This window comes from Phyllopteryx taeniolatus, chromosome 22, assembly GCF_024500385.1.
Source record: "Phyllopteryx taeniolatus isolate TA_2022b chromosome 22, UOR_Ptae_1.2, whole genome shotgun sequence".
In the NCBI taxonomy this organism is placed as follows: domain Eukaryota; kingdom Metazoa; phylum Chordata; class Actinopteri; order Syngnathiformes; family Syngnathidae; genus Phyllopteryx; species Phyllopteryx taeniolatus.
In genome coordinates, this window is record NC_084523.1 from 6,188,246 (window position 1) to 6,204,656 (window position 16,411).

At 39.2% G+C, this 16,411-nt stretch overlaps 1 long non-coding RNA gene across 2 annotated transcripts in view; it reads right to left on the reverse strand.

The window, feature by feature from the left end:
- Nucleotides 1–9,614: 9,614 nt before the first annotated feature.
- LOC133472211 (uncharacterized) overlaps nucleotides 9,615–16,411 on the reverse strand; it is a 59,771-nt gene continuing 52,974 nt past the window's right edge. Inside the window, exons 4-6 of one of the 2 annotated variants that reach the window (XR_009786639.1) lie at nucleotides 11,947–12,009; nucleotides 10,763–10,819; nucleotides 9,615–10,324 (exon numbers count right to left, since the gene is read on the reverse strand). This is a non-coding gene — a long non-coding RNA (uncharacterized LOC133472211). The remainder of the gene's footprint in view (nucleotides 10,325–10,762; nucleotides 10,820–11,946; nucleotides 12,010–16,411) is intronic. The other variant, XR_009786640.1, reaches the window with a different exon arrangement.

The following is a 16,411-nucleotide window of genomic DNA, read 5'->3' on the forward strand; positions in this document are numbered from 1 at the left end:
GCATTACTATACATTGTCTTTTTGTGAAATAAAGTTTTACTATACTTTTGTGTAAAATGAATGTATTTTTGTACGTAAAACGCTTTACTATGTGTGTTTTTAATCATATATTATTGCATACATAAAGCCTCACTACGTTGTCTTTTGTGTTGTTTTGTGTTAAATAAAACCATTACTATACAAGGTCGTTTTTTGTCTCCACACACACAAAAAAAGCCTTACTATACATGGTTGTTTCTTTTCTCTTTAAAAAATGCCTTACTATACATGGTCTTTTTTTTCCCCCCCAAAAAAACGCCTTACTATATATACATGGTCGTTTTAAAAAAAACAAAACTAAAAAAAAAATAACCCTTACTGTAAAAAACGTCTTACTATACAAGGTCGTTTTTTTCCCCACACAAAAAAGCGCCTTACTATACATGGTTGTTTCTTTTCTCTTTAAAAAATGCCTTACTATACATGGTCGTTTTTTCCCTCAAAAAAAAATGCCTTACTATACATGGTCGTTTTTTTCCCCACACAAAAAACGCCTTACTATACATGGTCGTTTTTTTTCTCTAAAAAAAAGCCTTACTATACATGGTCGGTTTTTCCCACAAAAAAGCGCCTTACTATACATGGTCGTTTTTCCCCCCACACAAAAAACGCCTTACTGTACATGGTCGTTTTTTCCCACAAAAAAGCGCCTTACTGTACATGCTCGTTTTTTCCCCCACACAAAAAACGCCTTACTGTACATGGTCATTTTTTGCGCCAAAAAAAAAAACCTTACTATACATTGTCGTTTTTTTCTGGAAAAAAAACGCCTTACTATACATGGTCGTTTTTTCCCACAAAAAAGCGCCTTACTATACATGGTCATTTTTTCCCCCCCACAAAAAACGCCTTACATGGTCGTTTTTTTCCCCCACACAAAAAAGCGCCTTACTATACATGGTCGTTTTTCCCCCCACACAAAAAACGCCTTACTGTACATGGTCGTTTTTTTTCTCTAAAAAAACGCCTTACTATACATGGTCGTTTTTTCCCACAAAAAAGCGCCTTACTATACATGGTCATTTTTTTTCTCTAAAAAAACGCCTTACTATACATGGTCGCCTTACTATAAAACGCCTTACTATACATGCTCGTTTTTTTCCACACAAAAAACGCCTTACTATACATGGTCGTTTATTCTCTAAAAAACGCCTTACTATACATGGTCGTTTTTTTCCGCAAAAAAAAAGCCTTACTATACATGGTCGTTTTTTTTCTCTAAAAAAACGCCTTACTATACATGGTCGTTTTTTCCCCACAAAAAAGCGCCTTACTATACATGGTCGTTTTTTCCCCCCCACACAAAAAATCGCCTTACTATACATGGTCGTTTTTTCCACAAAAAAAAAAGCCTTACTATACTTGGTCGTTTTTTTCCCCACACAAAAAAGCGCCTTACAATACATGGTCGTTTTTTCACCCACACAAAAAACGCCTTACTATACATGGTCGTTTTTTCTCTAAAAAAACGCCTTACTATACATGGTCCGTTTTTTCTCTAAAAAAACGCCTTACTATACATGGTCGTTTTTTCTCTAAAAAAACGCCTTACTATACATGGTCGTTTTTTCCCACAAAAAAGCGCCTTACTATACATTGTCGTTTTTTCTGTAAAAAAACGCCTTACTATACATGGTCGTTTTTTCTCTAAAAAAACGCCTTACTATACATGGTCGTTTTTTCCCACAAAAAAGCGCCTTACTATACGTGGTCGTTTTTTCCCCCCCACACAAAAAATCGCCTTACTATACATGGTCGTTTTTTTCCACAAAAAAAAACGCCTTACTATACATGGTCGTTTTTTCACTCAAAAAAACGCCTTACTATACATGGTCGTTTTTTTCCCCACACAAAAAACGCCTTACTATACATGGTCGTTTTTTTCCACACAAAAAACGCCTTACTATACATGGTCGTTTTTTCTCTAAAAAAACGCCTTACTATACATGGTCGTTTTTTCCCACAAAAAAACGCCTTACTATACATGGTCGTTTTTTCCCCCACACAAAAAACGCCTTACTATACATGGTCGTTTTTTCCCCACAAAAAAACGCCTTACTATACATGGTCGTTTTTTCCCCCACACAAAAAACGCCTTACTATACATGGTCGTTTTTTCCCACACAAAAAACGCCTTACTATACATGGTCGTTTTTTCCCCACACAAAAAACGCCTTACTATACATGGTCGTTTTTTTCTCTAAAAAAACGCCTTACTATACATGGTCGTTTTTTTCCGCAAAAAAAAACGCCTTACTATACATGGTCGTTTTTTTTCTCTAAAAAAACGCCTTACTATACATGGTCGTTTTTCCCACACAAAAAACGCCTTACTATACATGGTCGTTTTTTTCTCTAAAAAAACGCCTTACTATACATGGTCGTTTTTTTCTCTAAAAAAACGCCTTACTATACATGGTCGCCTTACTATAAAACGCCTTACTATACATGGTCGTTTTTTTCCGCAAAAAAAAAAGCCTTACTATACATGGTCGTTTTTTTTCTCTAAAAAAACGCCTTACTATACATGGTCGTTTTTTCTCTAAAAAAACGCCTTACTATACATGGTCGTTTTTTCCCCCACACAAAAAACGCCTTACTATACATGGTCGTTTTTTCTCTAAAAAAACGCCTTACTATACATGGTCGTTTTTTCCCACAAAAAAAACGCCTTACTATACATTGTCGTTTTTTCACTAAAAAAACGCCTTACTATACATGGTCGTTTTTTCCCACAAAAAAGCGCCTTACTATACATGCTCGTTTTTTCCCACAAAAAAAACGCCTTACTATACATTGTCGTTTTTTCACTAAAAAAACGCCTTACTATACATGCTCGTTTTTTCCCCCACACAAAAAACGCCTTACTATACATGGTCGTTTTTTTCGCCAAAAAAAAACCCCTTACTATACATTGTCGTTTTTTTCTGTAAAAAAACGCCTTACTATACATGGTCGTTTTTTTCGCCAAAAAAAAACGGCTTACTATACATGGTCGTTTTTTTCTCTAAAAAAACGCCTTACTATACATGGTCGTTTTTTCCCACACAAAAAACGCCTTACTATACATGGTCGTTTTTTTCTCTAAAAAAACGCCTTACTATACATGGTCGCCTTACTATAAAACGCCTTACTATACATGGTCGTTTTTTTCCGCAAAAAAAAAAGCCTTACTATACATGGTCGTTTTTTTTCTCTAAAAAAACGCCTTACTATACATGGTCGTTTTTTCTCTAAAAAAAACGCCTTACTATACATGGTCGTTTTTTCCCCCACACAAAAAACGCCTTACTATACATGGTCGTTTTTTCTCTAAAAAAACGCCTTACTATACATGGTCGTTTTTTCCCACAAAAAAAACGCCTTACTATACATGGTCGTTTTTTCTCTATAAAAACGCCTTACTATACATGGTCGTTTTTTCCCACAAAAAAGCGCCTTACTATACATGCTCGTTTTTTCCCCCACACAAAAAACGCCTTACTATACATGGTCGTTTTTTTCGCCAAAAAAAACCCCCTTACTATACATTGTCGTTTTTTTCTGTAAAAAAACGCCTTACTATACATGGTCGTTTTTTTCGCCAAAAAAAAACGGCTTACTATACATTGTCGTTTTTTTCTGTAAAAAAACGCCTTACTGTACATGGTCGTTTTTTTCGCCAAAAAAAAACCCCTTACTATACATTGTCGTTTTTTTCTGTAAAAAAACGCCTTACTATACATGGTCGTTTTTTCCCTCAAAAAAGCGCCTTACTATACATGGTCGTTTTTCCCCCCCCCACAAAAAACGCCTTACTATACATGGTCGTTTTTTTCCACAAAAAAAACGCCTTACTATACATGGTCGTTTTTTCTCTAAAAAAACGCCTTACTATACATTGTCGTTTTTTTCTGTAAAAAAACGCCTTACTATACATGGTCGTTTTTTCCCCCACACAAAAAACGCCTTACTATACATGGTCGTTTTTTCTCTAAAAAAAACGCCTTACTATACATGGTCGATTTTTCTCTAAAAAAACGCCTTACTATACATGGTCGTTTTTTTCCGCAAAAAAAAAGCCTTACTATACATGGTCGTTTTTTTTCTCTAAAAAAACGCCTTACTATACATGGTCGTTTTTTCCCACACAAAAAACGCCTTACTATACATGGTCGTTTTTTCTCTAAAAAAAACGCCTTACTATACATGGTCGTTTTTTCCCACAAAAAAAGCGCCTTACTATACATGGTCGTTTTTCCCCCCACACAAAAAACGCCTTACTGTACATGGCCGTTTTTTTCCGCAAAAAATAACGCCTTACTATACATGGTCGTTTTTTTCCCCAAAAAAACGCCTTACTATACATGGTCGTTTTTTCTCTAAAAAAAACGCCTTACTATACATGGTCGATTTTTCTCTAAAAAAACGCCTTACTATACATGGTCGCCTTACTATAAAACGCCTTACTATACATGGTCGTTTTTTTCCCCAAAAAAAAAAGCCTTACTATACATGGTCGTTTTTTTTCTCTAAAAAAACGCCTTACTATACATGGTCGTTTTTTCTCTAAAAAAAACGCCTTACTATACATGGTCGTTTTTTCCCCCACACAAAAAACGCCTTACTATACATGGTCGTTTTTTCTCTCAAAAAACGCCTTACTATACATGATCGTTTTTTCCCACAAAAAAAACGCCTTACTATACATAGTCGTTTTTTCTCTAAAAAAACGCCTTACTATACATGGCCGTTTTTTTCCGCAAAAAAACCCGCCTTACTATACATGCTCGTTTTTTCCCCCACACAAAAAACGCCTTACTATACATGGTCGTTTTTTTCGCCAAAAAAAACCCCCTTACTATACATTGTCGTTTTTTTCTGTAAAAAAACGCCTTACTATACATGGTCGTTTTTTTCGCCAAAAAAAAACCCCTTACTATACATTGTCGTTTTTTTCTGTAAAAAAACGCCTTACTGTACATGGTCGTTTTTTTCGCCAAAAAAAAACCCCTTACTATACATTGTCGTTTTTTTCTGTAAAAAAACGCCTTACTATACATGGTCGTTTTTTCCCTCAAAAAAGCGCCTTACTATACATGGTCGTTTTTCCCCCCCCCACAAAAAACGCCTTACTATACATGGTCGTTTTTTTCCACAAAAAAAACGCCTTACTATACATGGTCGTTTTTTCTCTAAAAAAACGCCTTACTATACATTGTCGTTTTTTTCTGTAAAAAAACGCCTTACTATACATGGTCGTTTTTTCCCCCACACAAAAAACGCCTTACTATACATGGTCGTTTTTTCTCTAAAAAAACGCCTTACTATACATGGTCGTTTTTTCTCTAAAAAAACGCCTTACTATACATGGTCATTTTTTTCCGCAAAAAAAAAAACGCCTTACTATACATGGTCGTTTTTTTTCTCTAAAAAAACGCCTTACTATACATGGTCGTTTTTTCCCACACAAAAAACGCCTTACTATACATGGTCGTTTTTTCTCTAAAAAAAACGCCTTACTATACATGGTCGTTTTTTCCCACAAAAAAAGCGCCTTACTATACATGGTCGTTTTTCCCCCCACACAAAAAACGCCTTACTGTACATGGCCGTTTTTTTCCGCAAAAAATAACGCCTTACTATACATGGTCGTTTTTTTCCCCACACAAAAAAGCGCCTTACAATACATGGTCGTTTTTTCCCACAAAAAAGCGCCTTACTATACATGGTCGTTTTTTTCCCCACACAAAAAACGCCTTACTATACATGGTTGTTTTTTCTCTAAAAAAACGCCTTACTATACATGGTCGTTTTTTCCCACAAAAAAGCGCCTTCAATACTGCTCGTTTTTTCCCCCACACAAAAAACGCCTTACTGTACATGGTCGTTTTTTTCGCCAATAAAAACCCCCTTACTATACATTGTCGTTTTTTTCTGTAAAAAAACGCCTTACTATACATGGTCGTTTTTTCTCTAAAAAAACGCCTTACTATACATGGTCGTTTTTTCTCTAAAAAAACGCCTTACTATACATGGTCGTTTTTTCCCACAAAAAAGCGCCTTACTATACATGGTCGTTTTTTCCCCACACAAAAAAGCGCCTTACTATACATGGTCGTTTTTTCCCACACAAAAAACGCCTTACTATACGTGGTCGTTTTTTTCCACAAAAAAAAACGCCTTACTATACATGGTCGTTTTTTCTCTAAAAAACACGCCTTACTATACATGGTCGTTTTTTCCCACAAAAAAGCGCCTTACTATACATGCTCGTTTTTTCCCCCCACACAAAAAACGCCTTACTGTACATGGTCATTTTTTTCCACAAAAAAAACGCCTTACTATACATGGTCGTTTTTTCTCAAAAAAACACGCCTTACTGTACATGGTCATTTTTTTCCACAAAAAAAACGCCTTACTATACATGGTCGTTTTTTCCCCTCTAAAAAAAGAACCTTAATATACATGATCGTTTTTTTCCACAAAAAAATCCCTTAACATACATTGTCATTTTTTCTCTGTCAAAAAAAAAAATCCAACTATACATACATACAGCTTTTGCTCACTCCTGGGATTAAAAGTTTCATAGGTGGGCCAGTTTTGTGTGCGTGCACGTGACAGTGCGTGTTTACAGCACTATGCTGAATATGTCCACTCGTCTCCTGTGTCACCAGGAGGCCCCGGGCTCACGCCATGACGTTAATAGTTTGACAGGCCCCGCTGCTCGCTTTCGCTCCCTCCCGTCTGCTCGTCGAGCTCCCCGCATCCCTCCATCCCTCCCTGGGGCGGTGGCACTCGCGCTCTTTGTCATCTCACTCCACCGTCACACAAATGCAGGTTGTGACCGTCATGCGGCATGCTTAAGAAACAGTCAACAACACTCTGTACATGTTTTTCAAGTTTTCTTTGCCAAATGTCACTTTCTTGGCCTTCTACTCTTTACGGAAACTTGTACTTCGGGTCTACCTTTTGTGCCGTAAATGGTAAACAACAGCAAAGCGGGTGAGATTGAGACTCATTTCAGATAATGAGGCCATCAGGAGTCCGCTCACGTCATACTGTGTTGACAGTAACTTTAGTCACCGGCAAGTCACCATTAATGCTTGTTAGCCGCAAAGCAGTACACAGTCACCAGTCGGAATTAAACCTGACCCCGAGTTACCATGAGCACGGTGCTATTTTTAGACGCGGGCCCAAAAATTAGTCATTCAATGACAATACAACGTTTTGCATCTTAAGAGACATCGCCTCTATTTAAAATCCTTTATGCTCTTGTGTGAAGTTATGACATATCACACAAAAAGACGGATGACGTTCTGGCCCAGATTTCATCTCACTAAACGGATACAACCCACAAAAGTGACTTCATTCATTAGGGAAATCAAAACAAAGGAGAAAATTGATTAAATGATATCTTTATTCCAGTGAATACACGATAAGATTTCTGGCTGGTGGTAAACAAATAGAGGGCATGTTGATTTTGATTTCAATCAATAGCTGCTAGTATTGAGATTTATAGTAAATATAGTACAGATACTTGTGACTAGGGTTACACAGTATAGCCTACCGGTACTTTAAAAGTACCGCGATAATCCGCTGTCAAAAATGAAATCATACCATGTATTTATAGTACCGGTACGTCAGCGCAGTTCGGCAGAGAGCGAACAGTTCTCAAAAAAATAAAAGAAGCCGAGTGACTGTTGAATGATCACTTTCTGCAAACTATGTACTGCATTTCTATGTGGAAAGAACAAAAGCTGGGCGAGCACGCTGTGGTAGACCCCTCCCGACAACAGTATGGCAAGCGTGGTCAATGAATCTGACAGCTCAAACAAAGATCATTTAACATTGTACAGTATATTTAAGCACCAAAAATGTTCAACCAAACCACATAATTCCACTAGCTTAATGCTAACATAAAATGCCAAACATTATAGTTGGGCTAACGGAATACAGGTATAGAAATATTGGTAACGTGACTTTGACGTCAATCATGTCCACAAGTCACATTCGAGTTGAGTACAGAGATGCTTTTCATGTTCTGCAGACGACCGGCAATCAGCCTTCTCCCGTCAATCTCACATGAAAAAATAAAAAATAAACCTACACAAGAGAAAAACACATTTTTCACCAGAGTGGGACGCGACAGAATGTATCTTTAATCTGCGTTCTGTCTGCATGGAGTCTATGTTGTACGCCGGGGCGGGGAGCCTATTTCCATAAAAACTACCAATCCAAGTCCAATCAGTGCAGCCATCCAGCGTAAATGATCTCCTCCAGACATCTGCCCTCAGTGATTCATAACCTAAACATTCATCGCAGACTCCATGTGCAATTTCATGTCATGGATCTTCTAGTATCGCACCGTCAGTATCGTGAGTGACATCGGGGTTCCGCCCTGGAGGACCTCACTATGGCTACGAGCAAAGTCCCACATAGTATAAAATATAACATACGTCACTACAACGTGAATGCAAAGATGGTAGGTGAGGAGACAGGTAATTATCATTTTTTTTCGACAGGTCATAAATCAACTAAAGTCGTTTAAAAAAAGAAAAAAGAAGTGCCGTGTCATAAAAGTGCCGTGTCGAACGCCTTCTTCAAGTCCACAAAAACACATGTAGACTGGTTGGGCGAACTCCCATGCACCCTCGAGGACCCTACTGAGGGTGTAGAGCATGTCCACTGTTCCACGGCCAGGACGAAAACCACACTGCTCCTCCTGAATCTGAGATTCCACTTCCCGACGGACCCTCCTCTCCGCAACAATTAGGCAACAAATATTACAGGCCTCTTAATCATGTAAAGAAGGGAATTCTAAAAGACTAGTACACTTCCTTAGTGATACTAGAAAGAATCACTGCCAAAGTACAATTCCGCTGTATCTAACTTTTAATTTCAACATATTTGCATTTTATCTTTAAGAACTGTCAGATTTTGAGCATTTATTTAGGTATAATTTTGATTTAACTTTTCTGTATAATGCCTCCTAATTGAATCATGATTGAAGTTTTTTTTCTTTCCTATTTTGAAATGCAGTGTTATTTTTCAAACTGCCTAACATTACGGTTGTTGCAATAATACTGAATATACTTTTTAAGGAATAAAACCACTGTCTGTTTTTTGATGAACACTTGCCCACCCCTGAAATAGAGCGTGCAGGTGGATCTAATGTTGTCCCCAGCGTGGTGTTTCTTTTCGGGTTGGACGACGAGTTAGCCGAGCGGACCCGATGCCATCTCGCAGCGGGCGCGTCTCTATAGAAACAGTGCACTTTTAATCAGGAAAGCAGAATTGAGTTTGAGGAGGAGGAGGAGAACAGAACGGCGACGACAAGAGCGCTAATGCTTAATCTTATTTGGTGTTCATGCATAACGTTGCATCATTTCGAGGAAAACAGCAAGCTACTGAAGAGGATGGACTGTACACAGCAGTACACATGCTAAAAACTCTTATTACAAACGCACTGATCTGATTTAGACATTGAAATGCAAAAAGCGCACCCATAAATGGCAAAAAAAAAATGGAAAAAAATATTGTAGGGGGTCTATTTACCAATATTTTGTCAACAGGTCAGCAATCGTTTGATTTGTCAAGTTGCTAAAAAAAAAAAAAAACTCTTTTAGGCACAGGCATAATAGCTTGCAGCCAGGCAAAAAAAGAAGAAGACTTTGCTGTTCCTGCCAGAACAGTTCACCTTATCTGCACATTGCACGAGTGAGATAAGAGGGAATGTTGTTATGATAGCACACTGAAGAAACACTGACTGAATCATAATTACGGCTATCATTGTTACCTCTAACTCAAGGGGGGGGAAAAATAAATAAATCATCCAAGCGACGGCTCTAATCTAAAAAAAAAAACTTGTAAGTCCAGGTACCGGTGCATTCATTTGTACTTTCTAAATATTAAATATGTGCTGTACAACCAGTGAATTGGGAACATGAAATAAAAGCTATTTTGGAGAATTGTGGAGACCAAAGGAAGACATTCCGTCCGCTGTCAAGATGGAACAGAGCAGCAGGAGTCACATTTAAATCAATGACTCAACCATTACAACCTGTTTAATGTAGACCGCGCAGATGAATCATTTTAACTTGTGGAATGAAGGCGCTCGTAAAGTGTTTCATTGCGACTCACAAATCGGAGCTGAAGCCAAGCTGTGATTTGTTCTGGAGCACTCATCTCTCACGACTTCCCGACTTTCCCATCAGACGGTCGGCGGTCAGTCATTAGACCCACGTGTGGAAGCGCCGGCTCATACAAGAAGAGCCCACTGGAAGAACAATGTGACGATGAGCTCCTGTGTGGAAGGAAAGGACGAAATGGAGTGGTTATAGTCACCTGAAAAAAGAAAAAAAAATATATATATATATATATATATATTCTTTCCTACTGCCCAGTTGGCTTACTTGGCATAAACCATCCATGCTGACTATTTTGCCAATCTGTTCCTAACCCTAGAGCAAAACGCTCTTGTTCAAATGCATGTAACCTAACTATTTGCACTCGTTATTGTACCCCCAAAAATTGAAAAATACCCAGACTTTCAATCTTGAGGCAACATAATACTGCACGTCACCCGCGGCAGAATTTTACAACACTTCTCAGACAATTGAGCATTTGTGAATACATGACAAAAAAAAAAATTGTGCAATGTGACTCCCATGGATTGACATGTTCACTTTCACAGGTTCATGTGAAGGGTCCAAATGTCCGAGTGTTGCGGCGGATGCCTCACGTGGTCTGTGCGTTACATATCAAGACGTCCCCAGGGTGTCGACCGTCAACAATGTCCCTAGCGGGAGCAATAAAAATAAGTCTGTCCAACAGTCAGTCATCTGCAGCTGACAACACATCCGAACATGTCTCTCCTGTACTGTATATTCACAGCGTAGGGAGGTATTTTTCAACACGTTTGAATAATCACAATCCAGCAAAATACAAACTCTAAGACTATGTCTCTCTAGAACAGTGATACACTGTGAACAATCTTGGTAAAAATAAATAATAATGGCTAAATTGGCAGGCTTTAATCCATCTATCGCAATCAAAATAATGTGCTTTCAGTTCCCACCAAGTAAAGCCATCACTTTCTTTATTCCACATCCGACTTAACCTTTAACTTTTTGGGATACCAATTGCGTGGTGGCAAAATTATGCAGGATTTTTTTTTTTTTTACCTTGAATTGATTTTTCTGTACAGCATGCGTATTGAACACACGTTGTCTCTGGGTTGCAAAATCCATCGTTTGCATCACCACTTCATGGAACATAGTCTTCTTTGATTTGTACTACTTGCTTACACTTGCGTTGTTAATCTGATTCCTGATACACGGCTGGCTGGCTTCTGCCTTTCTGTGCATTTATTTTTTATTTTGCACCTTTCTGTGGCAATCTATCAACATTCTGCGAAGGTCGATGTTGAAGTATTGTGAAATGGCATAATCTATTTGTTAATGCAATTTTGCTTTTGTCTCTTCTTAACTGTTGATGCAGTGAAAATAATGATGCTTTTTGGTTGTGCCATGGAATCCTGTAACCAGTTCTATGGGATACATTACTGTGACTTGTACCTTTCAGGAATAAGGACAGAAATTGCCTCCCCATTTCAAAACAACATTTCTCGTCTCCTCTCCTACAATATCTTCAATTTGCATTGTATAAAAGGATCACGAGGGCTAAAACCACACATTTAAAAAAAAATATTCTTTGAAATGGACATATTGGCAGAAAGAAGCAAAGTTTCCCCAAATCAATAATAGATTAAAAGAAGTGAGAAATACTTTGAACTCAGTTTTCCATTTCCTTGAAGTGTGATGGTCTATTAAATTCTTTGAAGACACAACACATACGTCCTAAGCCTCTAACAAGCAACAAAGTCTGAAAACTTGAGAAAGTGCACCAAATAAAGGAATATATTACCCATGCTGTGTTCATCCCTCCTTTTTTTCAACGGTTTCTTTTGTCCTCTCTGCATCATTTTGACTGCAAAACAGACAGAAAGGATGCCAGTTAGAATGGGAGCTCTGTTGCCTCTCCTTCCCATGATGCTTTGCTGTCTAGCCAGAGTCAATGCGAGCCACCAACGGCGAACAGCGGAGTACAGCTCCACACTGGGAAGCACGAGCACCAGCGGATTCCGCTTTCCTTTCAAATATTAAAGCCCGAGTCTAATCTCGTCCCCGGCTATCAAGTTAGCAATTCAAATCACAAACAATGGTGCGGCTGCTCGCGGCGTCCTCCGCGACACCCCGGGGCGAAAGGCCCTCGCCTTTGCAAATATTTGTAAATGTCAGTGGAAAGAGGTCGAAAAACACCATTACCACTTCACCAGTGACATTTCTGTGCATCAGTGGTGCATTAGAGAGCAAAACTGCTTCCACTTTGAGTCAACTGCACGAGATGCTTGCTTGGCATTTGTTTTCAATTCGGAATCAAGTAGATCGTGTGCGTCTACTTCATGTTTTCTTGCAAAACTCTGACCCAAAATAGCAAATTGTCTCCACTTTTAATGACGTTAAGCATTTCTTTGTACCCCAACTCCTTGTCAAAACAAATCTGCAATGGTTAAACAAATTGCTTTCATTGAATTCTGATTTCAAAACTAGTTATCCATTAATTTGTTGTGTATCTTTCCCAACAATACTATACTTCATAAAAACATACAGCAATGAAATAAGTAGGATGTAAAAACTATTTTTTGCCACGTTTTTTGGTACAATTCAAGGGACATCGTGCTGCTCCTTCTGGTGTGGAGATAATTTCTTTATTTATTTTTACCCTTTACACTTGTATGATTGTTACATAAAGGATACACTATATGAGACTGCTATTACAGATTGTTTTTATTTCCATTATTTCCTAAGGGGAAAAAGTGATTCTAAATCAAATCGGAAGTGGACGAATTGCATTGAACTTCACTGAGTGAACGTCTTCATTGAGTGAACGTGAAGTGCTACACTTTCATGAGTTGCTTTTTCCCAACCTGCTGCCGTTGTTCGAGAGCACGAGTTTGGGTTTGAGGAGGTGCCGCTGTCCCGCAGGCTGAGGCGGGAATTATATCGGGCCTACGCAAGAGGTTGCTGTGGACGGATTCAAAAACTATCAATCTCACACTCTATGGCTTCCTGCCGCTGGGGCTCAGGGCCGCCTGACTCATGACTTGAGTCATACCGTTGTGGCCTTCAACCAACACATCCATCATGCACCTTATGCTTCCAACTAATGTAGAGTATTATACAATCATCAATTTAGTGCCTGATTGTGCACTGTCACTTTTCCGGGTGAGTAGATGTCTAGACCGACACATCGTAAAGGGACCCTGAGGCACTCATGGGACAGATTGGATAGAATTCTGTGTGACTGTGTGAAATGTGCCTGGAAAACCTGGAAGATGCCCTCAACACCTCATCTGACCTCTTTTTAATGGCAGCAATTGTACTCCAAGGAGCTTCCAGAATTTGATCTACAGTATAGTGACTCTCTCACCGGAAGGAAGCAGACGGGTGAAAAGGAAGAGTTTATGAGTGTAGATTGCACTTGGGGTGGTACCCACAAATGAACACGACTTTTAAAGCTATAAAATACCATTCGCCAGAGGAGGACCAGGAGTGTGACACACCGAGCGAAAAGAGAAAACAGGAGATTACCCAAATAGTTACAATTGTTACGATACAGCGTTATAATATATAGAGGCATAGTATTTCTAACAGGCAGGATCATCCGTCAACCACAGAAAGAGTTTCCGCAAGACGTCCGCTAGAGCTGGAGAAAAACACGTCAATGTGTAGGAAAAACTAGCGATTCCCTGAGCAATAAAAAAAGAAACACTTATATGATCCTGGCAGGTTGGGATTTGACGCATGCAATTGAAGTGTGTATGGAAGCGCTGCCATACAGTGTCATAAATTCTGGTCATGTTTTTTTTTTTTTTTTTTTTCCAAAAAAGCAGGTCAACAACCAACAACCTGCAATTTTATCCGAGAGGGAAACATCCAACGAAGATGTACAGCTAGTTGATGTACAATCAACGTTAACGTTGTCCTTCTGGGATTTAATAGCTATTCAAGCTGCTACCTAAACCTTCAAAATGTCATGAACAAGTCTCTTCATCACAGGTCAAAAGCCTTCTGAGGACTCACTTAATTGTGGAATTAAGTATACAACAAAAGTACAGTCCATTGCTTATTGATATAACATGTTTATATAAATATATAAATACAGCTATTGCGTTGGAACATCCATCCAGATTGTGGGATCTCTCCAATTCCAAATTCCACGACTCGAAATGCTCAAGAAACCTTGTCATCGGACTCATTTACAATCACCATGGAGCGTATTTGCCTTTTTAATGCGCAATTCAAATTCTAAAATATATATATATATATTCTAAATATTTGCCCAACCCAAACAGCCGCAATTTTAGGTAGCGAGCCCCTGTTGCATTATTATAACAAAAGATTATACGCCACTTTTGAGTATGGACCTATTCAAACGTTCTCTAGCTCTTTATTGGCCAACAGCACAAGTTTTGTTAGTACAGTCCCGAAGCAACATTCAATTGATTAGCACGAGTAGTTTTTTTTCATGAAACAATTTCCGAGCAGCTCCCATTGGTATTCTTCTCTGTTTTGTTCTCCTTCAACACGGAGGAGGAGGTGGATGCTCGTCGGCGTTTGAGATCTGAAGGGCCTGGTGAATAATAAGTGAAGTTCCCTGCTTAATTCTAACAGTAAATCTCCAGACAAAGTCAAAGTCAAAGCTTTCTGCTCTCACAAAGACTCAAGATGGAATATATTTTAAGAGAAAATAAATGTCAGAAAAATCACATAACGGTTAAACGCAAAGCAAACCAGCAATAAGAGCGGGACACTCCGTCATATTTAATTCGTTCTGTGACCACGCTTGTATCTCAAATCATCTTTCCTCATTGAAATGAATGGGACTCAGTGAACTGAAGTAATATTAGTCGCTTTTCACAAAGGATAAAGAATATACGCCTGTGATTGTTGTTACATTGTCAGTCTACATGTGTTGCTGTACTGTTTTTGTTCAAGTACCTTTTGCTTTACAGGTTATCACAGCGCCACATAGATACTAGTCTTTTGCCTGTCTATGGCATTTTGCACTGTGTGTTGGCATTCAGCTAGCAGACATTCAAAGTGATGTGGTTGCTTTAAATGCCAAATGTCATTCTCTTTGTTTTATGTTTAGTTTGGCAGTAAATTGAAGAACTTTTCACGATGTGTTCACTAATTTAGGGTCGCGGGCGTGCTGGAGCCTATCCCAGCTATCATCGGGCAGGAGGCGGGGTACACCCTGAACCGGTTGCCAGCCAATCGCAGGGCACATACAAACAAACGACCATTTGCACTCACATTCGCACCTACGGGCAATTTAGAGTCTCCAATGAATGCATGTTTTTGGGATGTGGGAGGAAACCGGAGTGCCCGGAGAAAACCCACGCGGGCACGGAGAGAACATGCAAACCCCACACAGGGGGGGCCGGGGATTGAACCCCGGTCCTCAGAACTGTGAGGCTGACGCTCTAACCAGTCGTCCACCGTGCCGCCTCTAGTGTTTATTTTACTACAAAAAAAATGATAGCACACACTCAAACTCCTGCGATACGATGTATTATTTTTGATAAAAAAAACTAATAGGTGCACCGCAATATAGCAAGGGAAAATTGCACATGCATGATGTATACTAATTGTCACTTTCATCCTGACTCATGTTCGACAGGGTACAAAGTCTATGTCATGCTAATACTTCTTTAAGGAAGCAATCATCCATTTTCTCGGCTGACATTTTGATACGTCCAAACAAGAAAAGTAGGCGTGGAATGATGTTAATTACCACCAATTGTGTGAAGGCTCAGTGAGGCATTTCAAAGGGAAGTGAATCACTTTTGGATAGCAAGGAGCCGGTCAAACTGTCCATTATTAGAACAGACCAAATTGGATGCAAAAATGAGTAAATATATTGAATAATAATAATAGGGGGTTGATTGTGAGAAAATAAAATTGAACCTATTTACCTCTGGTGGGGGTGGGGGGTGGGGGTTGAATTGTACAGCTGATGTTGCACAGCTTGGTGTGGAAATTCCTACTGGGTTCTGCATACGGTCAATTTCGCAGCAAAAAATGCTCCGAAATATGTCCGACAAAGATAATTAGTACTTGCAAATAGTTCCGAGAGACAGCTTTGTGCGGATATGCCTACAGGCTAAAAAGGCGCGCGACCCACCTCCGCTCCGATGATTCCCTCGCCGCCTACGCACTTAAACCACAGCCTCGTAAGCTGTCTCCTCTGTTTCCCTACACACCGGCAAACGTCCCGAGGCCGCCGAAGTGGAGTGGTCCGCTGCAGCCTACCCCCAGTAATT